The following is a 12,656-nucleotide window of genomic DNA, read 5'->3' on the forward strand; positions in this document are numbered from 1 at the left end:
GGAGTGGTTGAAATTGGCAGATTTTGCTTTAGCTAGGATTGTTCTAACATTAGTCTCTCCACAGGAGTTAACTAGGACTTGAGAATCAAGCTAATTAGTCTACTTGACTTAACTAAGTGGGATTAAAATTCAATTCTCATCACATCTGATAAGGATAACAAGGACAGGATTTCCGGTTCTCATACCTTGCCAAGAGTTTATTTTACAGTTATTTATTTATTTTTATTGCTCGAAAATGTACCTGTGCGCATTGCCCAAACTTCCAAAACCCCCAATTTACAATCTTCATAACCAATAATAAGAACATACCTCCATGCAATTCCTTGAGAAGACGACCCGAGGTTTAATACTCGGTTATCAATTTAAAAAGAGGCTTGTTACTTGTGACAACCAAACGTTTGTATGAAAGGACTTTTGAAGGTTTAGAAACTATACTTGCAACGAGGATTCATCCGCAATTTTTTAGACCACGCAAAAGTTCCTCTCATCAGTCACTTTGATAGCTCAGATATTACGACGACTCTTAAAATATTTAATACTAACATAGGAGCCTGTTTAAAACTTAAACCATATATTTCAAAAGACCATTTAAAACAAAACATAAATTCATACTTACAACCATATACATACATATACACAGTATTAACTTACAAGCTTTATATAAAACAAAATCCTATCCCTCTTACAAATTGTGAAAAGTTAAAGGCGAGGGAAACATAATATCTAAAACAATACAAGGTAATCATGTAAACAGAAAAGTAACAAGCTCTTTCGAACTTCTTCGTCCATATCCTGAAAAAGAAAAAACCTGTAGGGAAGTGAGAACATCGTCCTCGTTGGTTCTCACTATGGGGTTAAAGAATTGCTATAATAAGACACGTAAAAATAAAACTTTTTAAAGTACAATGATCGATAGCCGCCTTATGGATCTTTTCAAAACCAAAGATTTATATTCCAAAATCCGAAATCAATTTTAAAAGAGAAATCTGTTAATTCTTCAAAAATCCAAGACCTTTTTAAAAGTTTTTTCCTAGACAGCATGAATAACCAAGCTGTTCCAAGCATATGTTCAGTAAGTCTATGCTGAACCAGTTTAGTTTTTCATATTTTACTAAACCAGAAACACAAACCAAACACAGCTCTCGGCCCAAACAATTCAATCAACATCCAATTCATCACAATCCACTCAATTTCAGTCACAAACACAAGTAAGAAGATTCAACACAATCAAGCAGTTACATCAAGTAGAGCAATTAGCAGTTAAACATAATTATTCACATAGGCAAACCAATTACAATATGCACACCCAAACAATGTCACATAGATGCACATGATGAATGCCTGTCCTATGGCTGATGAGTCTCATCTGTCGGTTATAAAGCCAAAACCCGACATGTCCTGTAGTTAACCCTGTACAGAACACCAAACATAGAGCAAGTGGGACAACGTCGCAACTCTTACATCTTACCCATGTACCCAGAGCAGGGGACAACTTCACCATACCTCTTACCCAGGTGGTGTTACAGTTCTCAACCCGGAACAAGCGGCGATAGAATTCCAGCCTTGTATCTTACCCGGAGTTTCGAACTCTCAACCGGAGCAAGTGGATAACACCACTACATCTTACCCGAAAGCCTATTACAATCAAATTCAACTTATTTTCATTATCATTCCAATTCATTCATAACCATTCATAATCATTTCCGCACTTCCTTCACAATCCATCTCAAATCAAATCTTCATTCATGCCATATAACGTTTTTTTTTCAAATCACTTTTCTTTGAAAACAACGATCAAATTCATCTTTGACTCAATTCAAAATCCTTCTCATATGTCAAGCTATTTCAAACTCCCAAGCCACTTTTTCCTCAAAATCAATTCTTTTTTTAAAATAAAGTCACTTTATGTAACATTTTCTCAAAACTTCCAAAAGACTTTCAAATATCATATCAAATGGAAATTCTCTTTGAAAAGACTCAAATCCTTCACTTTCAAATCATTCATTTAACTATTTTAAATCAAAGTTATTAATTAACAACCTTGGCAAAGACTCAAGACTCTAGGGAAGGATAACCTACCTCATCTCTTAAATTCTTTAGAAATCCTTGGAATCATAGTTACTTAAATTGAAATCAATTAAAATGGAGATTTAAAACCAAAACCAAGGCATGTAAGTTAAAAGTTCCGAACCAATTTCAAAACCAAAATTATTTAAGCCCAAAAAAACCAATTTTCATTTCATTCTTAAATCAGAAACATTCCCAAAGGCTCGGAATTGTTTAGTCTTGCAAAATCAGAATTTAAAAAATACTTCAATAAGCAAAACGAATTTAATTAATCAAAGTTCAGTTTCTTTAAAAATCCACTAAGATGCCTCCAAAGGTACTTCTTTAATCGAACTTCAAACATAGGTCCTTTTATATTTAAATCAATCTTAAAAACATAAACTTTCCTTTAACAGATTAAACTCGAAACACCTATTTCTTAATAAATCAAGAACCAAATAATAGAACCTTTCAAATCCAATCCTTTTCTAAATCACATTTGAAAACGGAATCTTAAAGCTCATAAAAATTTGGTAATATCTCCCCTAAAACTTGGACTTTGCCACCCTTTTCAGGTCCCAACAAAACCATTCTGCAACCCCTTCCACGAGTTCAAAACCAAATTAGTTTAAAATCAGACAAATTTCAAAGATTCAGATCATTCTCATATTTCAAGAAAAATAGATTCAAACTCAATTCAGTTTCAAGGAAGCAAACTCGTTTCCAAAACTTTAAAGAAATAATGCAGCATCCATCCATCTAACAAAACCAAACCGCAATCCAATCAAACAACAATCATATTCATCTTAAAACAACCCAACAATACATAAGACTTATACAATCAGAAAAAGCATGTAACACCCTAATATTCACATCCTTATGCTCGAGTCATAAGTCAATGGTATTACGGTGGTACGACTCTCAGGTGGATTTTTAATATATAGATATAGGTAATTTTTGAAAGGAGTATTAATCGAGAAGCCTGAAAAGATTAGAAATAAAATCGCGAAGACGTATCACTCACGTTTCGACAACGAAAAGTTAAACTGCTAAGCCAAACGCGATATATGGACAAGGCTTAAAGGAGATTAAGAGATAGATAACAGATATATATATATTAGAGGGTATCTGCGCCCTGTCGCCCTTACAACCAGAGAGAAAACACAAACATGCTTACATTCAACATTTTCCATCATTATTCATTTATCATATGCCTTTATCCCCAGCCATAATCCATAATGGCTTTGCCGTAACTCGGCAATAACTCAGCCATCCGGCTCACAGTTCAATCCAGAACTAGCCAATTTATCAACATGGCTCCGCCGTATCTGGCAATAACTCAGCCATCCGGCTCACAGTTCAATCCAGAACTAGCCAATTTATCAACATGGCTCCGCCATATCCGGCAATAACTCAGCCATCCGGCTCATGGTCCAATCAAGAACCAACCATTTATCAATAAATATAGCCCTTCGGCTCATGGCATACACGGTACTTCCACCGCCATCCTCCATATCTCATATAATCATCTTTGATCATCATTGATCTTACCCTTTTCCCTTGCTTCACTCGCAAGTTACCACATCCCCTAGCTCCTTTCTCATTGCTAGGCATATCATAATGATTTAATACATAAGGGGTGAGATCGGAGGCTTAGAAGTATGAGATTTGGCTTTTAAAACTCAAAAATCAACTTTGGCATGAAAGCAGGGACACGCGTACGCGCACTCCACGCGCACGCGCGGATGGCCAAAAACTCATCGACGCGCAAGCATCATATGCGCGAACGCGCGGGTTGAAAAATATCCAAACGGCGCGCAAGCGTCAGCCACGCGTACGCGTGGGTGCTCTTGCGCCCAGGCACAAAACTGGCACAACCCTGGCACAACTCTCTGGAAAAATAGCTGGACAATTGGTGCAGCACATCGACGCGCCCGCGCACACCACGCGCACGCGTGGATGGTGTTTTTTGGAAGAACGGCGCGTACGCGCCAAGTGCGCCTACGCGCGGAGGGTCGTTCTGCTAAAAATTTTCTAAGTTAAAAGCTGCAGAATTTACAGATTCAACCCCCAATCTTCCGACGGTCATAACTCCCTCATTTTAAATCATTTTTCACCCGTTCTTTGAACGGCATGGACATCTCGAATCCAATTTCATTTCTAAATAAATTTGGCACAAAACAAAGATCCGTAGTCCAAGTTATGTCCCGTCAAAATATGCCCAAAAACCATATTTTTATACAAAACCACAAGGTGCCATTTTCAAAACAAACAATTCTCAACTATTTGCAAAATCAACCAAAACATGCCAATTTCAACCCTTTCTTTGAAATCAATCAAAATATACCAAAATCAACATCAAGCCTCCTCAACTCACACATTGACACTTTCTCAAACTTAAACACATTTACATATCATATACTCTTCCTCATGCCAAATTTCAACAACACTATTTCCAATCAACCATCATTATACATAATCAATATCATACTCACTATCACGTGGTTTCTAAACACCCAAAATCACAAGATTTCAACACTAACTACCCAAAAACGTGTAACAGTGGAGAATTTCGAAAACTGGGCAGATATGAATGAAATACTCACCACAAAACTTAGATAAAATTGTAGAGGATGAGAAGAGCAACGCGTAGCCGCAAACGGCTCGTCAATCGGAGCTCCGTAGCTCAAGTTATGGTGGTTTGAAGATCAAAGAGAGTTAGGTTTTCTCTCTTCTCTACTCTCTTCCCAATTTCAGCGCCCAACACCCTTCTTTAGGGCAAGATGAGCTGAAATGCTCATAACTAATGTTTATATATGTTGGATCTTGGGCCCACTTAGGCCCGGTTCACTTATTTTTGTCCGTTGGCCCAATTTTGGACCAAAACCTTTAAGATTAGCGCTCTAAATCGCACTTCAAATATTTCTACCTCCCCTTATTATAATTCCTCATTTCTTAATTCTATTTACTCATAATCAATTTTCTCAGCTGCAGTACCAGACAGGTCTCAGCCGGTATTGCCGGTCAAAATTCCACTGCGCGCTTTTACGCAGAAAACTATGTTTTCCGACTCAAAAAAATTCACTGAATCCAAATATCATATTTAAATCATCAAATTCCAATTGCTAAATCTTCCAACCATATTCGCTCCTATTTAACTTATTATTTAATTAATTTTGGTTAGACCGGGTATTACAAAGCACATTTATCACATTAATATCCATTTATAATAATTCCAAACTATAAAATTGAGATCTTTGAAAAAGCCTCTACCTCGATTGCGATTTAACCACGCGACCAAAATTCTTTTTCTCACAGCCCGCAACAACACAGCCTCAACCACAGTTCCTTACTGCTTCGGCAACAACAGCCACAACTTTAGATGCAATGAAAAATAACCAAAACTCACCCTAAAGCAATAACGCCACACATTCCTCAATAACGTAAAGCAGAAAAGCGACTAAATTAGTTTTCAGAGTAAAGCAACTTACTGAAATCGAAGATAAATGGGGGAACAAAACCGCAGCGGCTTCGAGGAGCCCCAGCAATTTTAGAAGCAAAACTCTTTTCTAATTTAATTTTAGAATTGTGTTATTTGAATTTACATATTATGTAAATATAGTTGCTAAACATTTATTGTGTTGGATTTATAATTATGTAAGACTTATTAAATATATATTATATTTTGAAATGCAATGTTCGTATTATTTTGGTAGATTTTTTTACTTTATTTTGAGGTGTAGATTTTAATGTTGTAGTAGTTATATATATTAGGATTAAAGCATTAGGAAATAGTTTTATATATAAATTTGTTTATTTTATAAAAAAAACATGCTGCAGGTATTGCGGCAGTTACAAAAATGCCACAAAAATCAGCTTTAATTTTTGTTATTTTTCTGGGGCGGTTCAAAACCGTAGTGACTGTCCAACATAAACTTTCAAAATCGTATTTTGCGGCGGTTGCCTAAACCGCCGCCAAACATCCGCACTTCCTGCTTCAAGCACATAGTGGCGGTTCAAAACCGCCACGATTTGCCGAGTGTCTCTTGCGGTGGTTATTCCAATGGTTCTTCAAAACCACCGCCGCTGCTGTGCAAACGGTTGATTTGACCGCGCTTTGGGCACCGCCGCGACCCGAACATAGCGGCGGTTTAAACCGCTGCTAACCACCCAAAAAACCGCCGCGGCTTCTCTATTTTGTCGTAGTGTAAATATAATTGTTAACTGATCAGATTAAAATCAATATATATACATAAATATCAAAGAAAAATACTAAAATAATTTAAAAACATGATCTATTCTAATTATAGTATAATTATAATAAAGATATTTTTATAAAATAAACTTAGAAGAGAAAATATAGTGCATTCATTTTGGCGGAAAAATGGATTCATGAAAAATCGACACCTCACATCCATTAGCTGGGGAAAAACTCAGTTTTAGTATATTAAGTAAATTTTAATTGAGTCCCGCTAGGGAGACAATGAAGTATCTATACAATATGTACAATGGGCTGTTTATTTAGCCCAATATGTATTAATAATGTAAATTAAACATCATTATCCCTAATTTCTAGTTGCCTTTTTGTGATATCTACCCCCAATTTACCCCAAATTCTTTCACGTTAACCCTTCATCACCCACCATTACCTATCCTCCAAAAAACTCCATTGTTTGATCCGCAGAAAACCCCCTTTCTCTGTCGCCCCGCCGTGTGCGCAGTAACCTGTGTCTTACCGCTCTGTTTCTGCACGACGTGTAGCCTCCGTTCCTGCCGATCGAAACTGTCACGCTCCGCCTCCTCGCGCCAACGACCTTGCCGGAAGAACCTCCGTCAATCCTCACGCGGCCGAACATCTGTGACATGCAACTATCAGCGTCGTTGACGTGAGTTGCAGCCCTGAACCCCCGCGCTCGCATCATCCCAGCGCTGCTGCCTGGGTCTTGTTGAATTACTCGAAGAATAAACATCCACAAAAACTGAGAAAGTGAACATCCAAAATCATACAAAAATGAACATCTAACGTGAACGTGTATAAATCATAACCAGCAATCATCGTCTACAACTAAGCACCCAAGAATAACCATCCACGTTCACAGAGAAAGTGAACATCCGACGACAGGAAGAAGGCACAAACCAGCTGCGACGGAGGCACTGGACGTCTGGGTTGCTGTGGTGCTGCGAGCTCGACTCACACAATATGCGCGTCCTCCCTACATATGGTGGCCTGTGCGAACGATGACGCCAGTCAGAAGAGTGTCGGCGCGATGTCCGACGGCGACTGGTAACCGACTAACTATGGCGGCACTGTACTGGCTTTTTCTTCGAGGAGAGAGTGAGAGAAGAGTTTACGCCGTATTGAGAGAGGGAGATAATCCTAATTTGATTCTAACGGGAATTATGATTTGATTCAAATTTTAAATGAAAAATTACTCAAAATTAATTAATTGCCATAACTAACAGGAATCGTGATTTGATTCAAATTTTAAATTGGAAACTACTCAAAATTAATTAATTGCCTCTAATTTAATTCTAATTTTAATTTAACTCCATTGTACACATTGTATAAAATATATATTGGCTCTTCATACTTTTCCATTTTAATATTAGGATAACTATCCGCACACCTAGTGAATTAGGTATCCGATATATCTATTGACTATTGTTCACATTGTTTAGTATTTTCATTGTCTATCTATACTTTTCTAAATTAAAGGATATAATAATGTCTGTAAGTAATATAAACGACGTCAAAATTAAAAACTTTTAACTGTTTTGGGCTAAAAAATTTTGTCTTTCAAATATTTTTGTGCAAAATTGCTCACACTGCAAAAATTGGTATAAAAATGTGAGATTTTTTCCCAATCTAAAATGTTGATAGTGCTTTTTCTTGATTAAATTAAGCGGATTCGACTTTTATTTAGCTACATTATGCCAGATTGAGCTTAACTCATGTATCACGTTTAAGAGAGTGAAAATCGATATTTTACATAAAATTAAGAGAGTAAATTAGACACACATAAAATATTAAATAAATTATAATATAATCTAAATAGTAAAATTTATAATTTAAAATAAGTAGAATCGAATGACTTTTCAATACTGTAATATTGGGAGATTTGATTTAAATCAAAATTTTAATACCTTGATCATAGGTTAAAAAAATGGATATTAAATTATTCATGACACAAATAAAAACAAAAGAAAAGAAAAATGACAATATTACTACAACTAATTAAACATAAAAAATGACAAAAAATTATCAATTTAGATTGATCTAGTAGTTAATTTATTAGTATGTTTAAGTAAGTATTTAATTCAAAATTTTAAATACTGTCTTATGCATATAATAATTTATTGACCAATAAATTTTTAAATATAACTTAAACTTACAGTGAATTAGTATTTGATTTACTGAATTAAAGAATACCAGAAAAAAAATAACCAAAAGAAAAAAGCTTTGATTTTTATTGGATTTAATATATACAAGCAAAGGGAAAAAGTCCCCAATTCAAAGCTTTGAACACTTTTTGGTCCTGCTAGGTATACATGCGTTGATGATAATGGTTATTGGTTTATGACCATTCAATTCCAAGTGTAATTAAATTCATACTTTCCGGTTTGTGGATTCAGCATCTTTCCACCATCACGATATATTTTCCATGAACAAAAAATACAAGTATCTCGATCTTGATGATAAACATCTAAATAGTGATTGTTGTATTTTTCTCCTGGCCAATCAAAACTGCAGAAGAATAGTGTTGTAATGAAACGAATAAGACTTGGTTTAAATCCAAATTGGTAGGACTTGTTAGGGGGGACTGTGTGAAACCCCAAGTCATCGTCCTTAGATTTGCAATGAATTGTGAGATCCACTTCTATGCTGTTGATTAATTCCACTGTTACCCTGTGACCGATATTTATGCTTTGGTTTGCATCTGATACTAATGGTATGATGCATGATGATAAGATGAGTGTGAGTGATATAAAGGTGGAGGTAATCATATTCTTTGAAGCCATAGATTGGTTTTAAGATGATACTAGTATATATATTTGTGTCCTACATAAGATATAATATACAAAAAAAATTTAAATAAAAATACGTATATATAGTAATTTTTGTTTTATACAATTCATTAAATTTAAAGTTTAACTATTTTTAAAATATAACAATTATTCATTAGGAGAAGAGAATACGAATACTTTTATCGAATTAGATTTTTTGTTGGAGTTATGGATCCAAAAAATTAAAACTCGAAGGTCACGGTTCTATGGAGGTATTCATGTTTTCACGCTATCTCCCTTGATTCTTTCTTGGTTTCGGTGGTATTAAATGAATAATAATAACTAAAGGTTGATTGATGAGGAATGATTTTTTAAAAGCTTATGAGATGTCATGATTATGCGTATATACATATACATGCATCATGCCACGTTTTTAATTTTCTTTCTTTTGCTTCCTAAAGGCTTCGGCCAAAGAGGAAGTAGTATAATAATAAATCATAATTAAATTAAACTTCAATAATCATAAAATTTTATTTAATTATTTTTGATAAAAATAATTTTTTTAAAAATAAAATCTCAATAAATATAATGATTCATAAACAATTAATTATTTAATTTTTAAAAATTTAGCGTGTTACAATTACCAATAGAAATAAAGTCATCTTCTACTATTTTATGAAGTGATTGTAGACTTTTATGATTGAAATGACCAAAAATTTTTATGATAAAAGTGATTACTTATTTTAAACTTTTAGCATAGTTAAATATTAGAGACAATTTTTTTTTTAATTCAATTTTAAGATTGTGTTATTTGAATTTACATATTATGTAAATATAGTTGTTAAACCGTTATTATGTTGGATATACAAGTATTGCGACGGTTACAAAACGTGACAAAAATTAGCTTTAATTTTTGTTAGTTTTTTTGCAGCGGTTCAAAATCGCCATGATTGTCCAACATAAACTTTCAAGCACATAGTTACGGTTCAAAACCGCCGCGATTTGCTGAGTGTCTCTTGCGGCAGTTATTCCAGCAGTTCTTCAAAACAGCCGTCACTACTGTGCCGACGGTTGACCTGACCGCGCTTTGTGTAACACCTTCACCACCAGAATGTCATGCTTCCAGCTGTGTCACTCTGATAGCAAGAAGTCTTACGACTACTTTATATACTAGATACTAAAATAGGAGCTTGTTACTCGACACCGTATCGCTGATTTCTTTGAAAACCGGAAATAAATACTTTATCTTAAAAAAAAATAAACACATAGATTCATATACAAGATTTCTTACCTAATAGCTTATAAAATAATATACATATAAAACACAAAACTCCTATCCCTCTTACAGAATTGTAATAACAAAGACGAGGGAAGAAAAATAATCTAATTAATACAACATCATATGCAAACCAAAAATGAAATATCACTATTCGTAATAGTTCTTCATCCGATTCCTGAAAAGGCAAAGCTGTAGGGGGTGAGAACCTAACCACACAGTCTCACCACAGAGTTTCAGAATTGTTCTAAGAAGATATTTAATAAGAAAACTGTTTTCAAGCTCAGTGATTATCATTGCCTTATGAATCTTTTAAAAACCAATAGCTAATCATTCAAAACCTTTTCAAAAAAAATTTAATCTTTCAGAAATCCAAAATCTTTCTTTTATTATAAGAAAATCTTAATCAGAAACCAACCACGCAATCAATCAACACAATCATCAATTCAGCACCAAAGCTCATTCTCAAAAGTAGCACACCAAGTCAAACACAGGCAAAACAGACAAAGAAAGCACATGTTTAGGTAGCAGTTACAGCAAATAGCTCAAGTAGCAGTTAAGAACAGTTTAGCAATTAGGCAAACCAAAACAAATTCAAACCCAAGCAAAGCATACAAATGCATATGATGCATGCCTGTCCTATGGCTAATGAGTTCATCTGTCGGTTATCCAGCCAACCCGACAAATCCGAAAACCTTAGACTGTCTCCCGACGCGCATCCCCATGAGTCTATGCATAGCTTTTTCTCAAATAATCAATATTTCTCAATGGGGTAACATTCCCGGGAATTTATAGTGCTTGGTCACCCTTACGTTGTAGGGTCAACATAGTATCGAGTCTCAACCTAGAGCAAGTGGTGGCAAGCCACTGCGTTTACCCAGGGAAACTCGTGTCTTAAATAATTCAATTTCATAAGGCATATAAATAATTCATTCAACATTCATCAATGTCTAAGTCATTCTCAACATCATCATCATTCATCAATCCATATCTCATTTCCAAATTCATTCAAAATCATATTTCAAAGAAAATCCTCATCATCCTTCTTTCCATTCCGTTCACTAACAATTCCCAATTCAAAACATAACTCTTCCTTTGATAAATAAAGTAATCTTAAACCATATAATGCTTAAAATTAAACCTTTTTAAAATAACTACTTCAAATGAAACTTCTAATTTTATAAAATTTCGGCAGCATCTCCTCTAAAACTTGGATTCTGCCACCCTTTTCAGGCCCCAACAAAACCATTTCTCAAACTCCTTTCAATTCAATTTCAAAATCAGATCAATTTCAATATCTCAGACTATTTTCAATGTAAACTCATTTTTCAACAAATCAAGCTCATTTCCAATATTATAATCCTTTCCAGATCTCAATTCATTTCCAACAAAGCCAACTAACATTTACTCAAGCCCTTTCCAACGGTTTCAAGTCGAGTCATTCACAAATCTCAAGCCGTTTTCCAAACTCAAATTAATTCTAACATCAAATTATTTTCCAATTCTCAAATTATACTTGATAAACATTCAAATCAGATTTTCAAATTAATCTTTCACTCACTATCTCAATACCAACTCAGTATTCAGAAATAGCTACAGTCAAGTAAGCAATCACATTCATTCAAGGCAAATCAGTTCAATTCATAAGACTCCATAATCACCAAAAATATTTATTTGCTTAAATATCAATTTATAACAATTCTTAAGAATAAAAATGAGTTTAATGAAAATGCCCCTACCTTGGAAATTTGAATCCATAAACTAAATCCATCACCAGAAACCCTTTCTCTTAGCCCAAAATGAACTGCAGCCTCAACCACAGCAACTCTAATCACAGCGTATAATAACTGAAACTCAAACTTATAGCAATTATCGTGACAAAACCTCAGTGTAAGATAACGAAATAGAAACTAAAGGAGTTTCAAGGCGAGAACAACTTACTGAAGTTAAGAATAAAAGAAGGAACGGCGTAGTAGCAGCTCTGATGAGCTCCTGCAATGGCAGTTGTGGTTGGTGACTACCCAGATGGCAACGCAGCTCGAAACAGAACCAAAACTATAACCAAATGGGGTTTGGAACTGCAACTGCAGCAACATCAACACCGAACAACAACAGTTTATTCTAATGTAAATTAAAAGTAACATGAAATGACTTTTAGGTGAAACTAAAACAAATTATCATGGTGAAGGAAGCAAAGTAAATTCAGTCTCACCATGAAGAACAGCAAACTCCATTGGAACAGAGGCGTGGCAGAATGGAGAATGGATCCAGGCAAAACAGGGCAGCAATCAAAGCATGATTTCAGCAGTGGAAGGACAACTCCACTCAC

The 12,656-nt window shown here is 34.8% G+C and overlaps 1 long non-coding RNA gene across 1 annotated transcript; it reads right to left on the reverse strand.

Moving 5' to 3' along the window:
* Positions 490 to 5,581, reverse strand: LOC110267983. The gene is made up of 3 exons (XR_002355970.1): positions 5,538 to 5,581; positions 5,320 to 5,401; positions 490 to 520 (listed from the first exon to the last, which is right to left on the reverse strand). It is a non-coding gene; the product is annotated as an uncharacterized LOC110267983 (long non-coding RNA).

Source organism: Arachis ipaensis, chromosome B10 (assembly GCF_000816755.2).
Source record: "Arachis ipaensis cultivar K30076 chromosome B10, Araip1.1, whole genome shotgun sequence".
Classification (NCBI taxonomy): domain Eukaryota; kingdom Viridiplantae; phylum Streptophyta; class Magnoliopsida; order Fabales; family Fabaceae; genus Arachis; species Arachis ipaensis.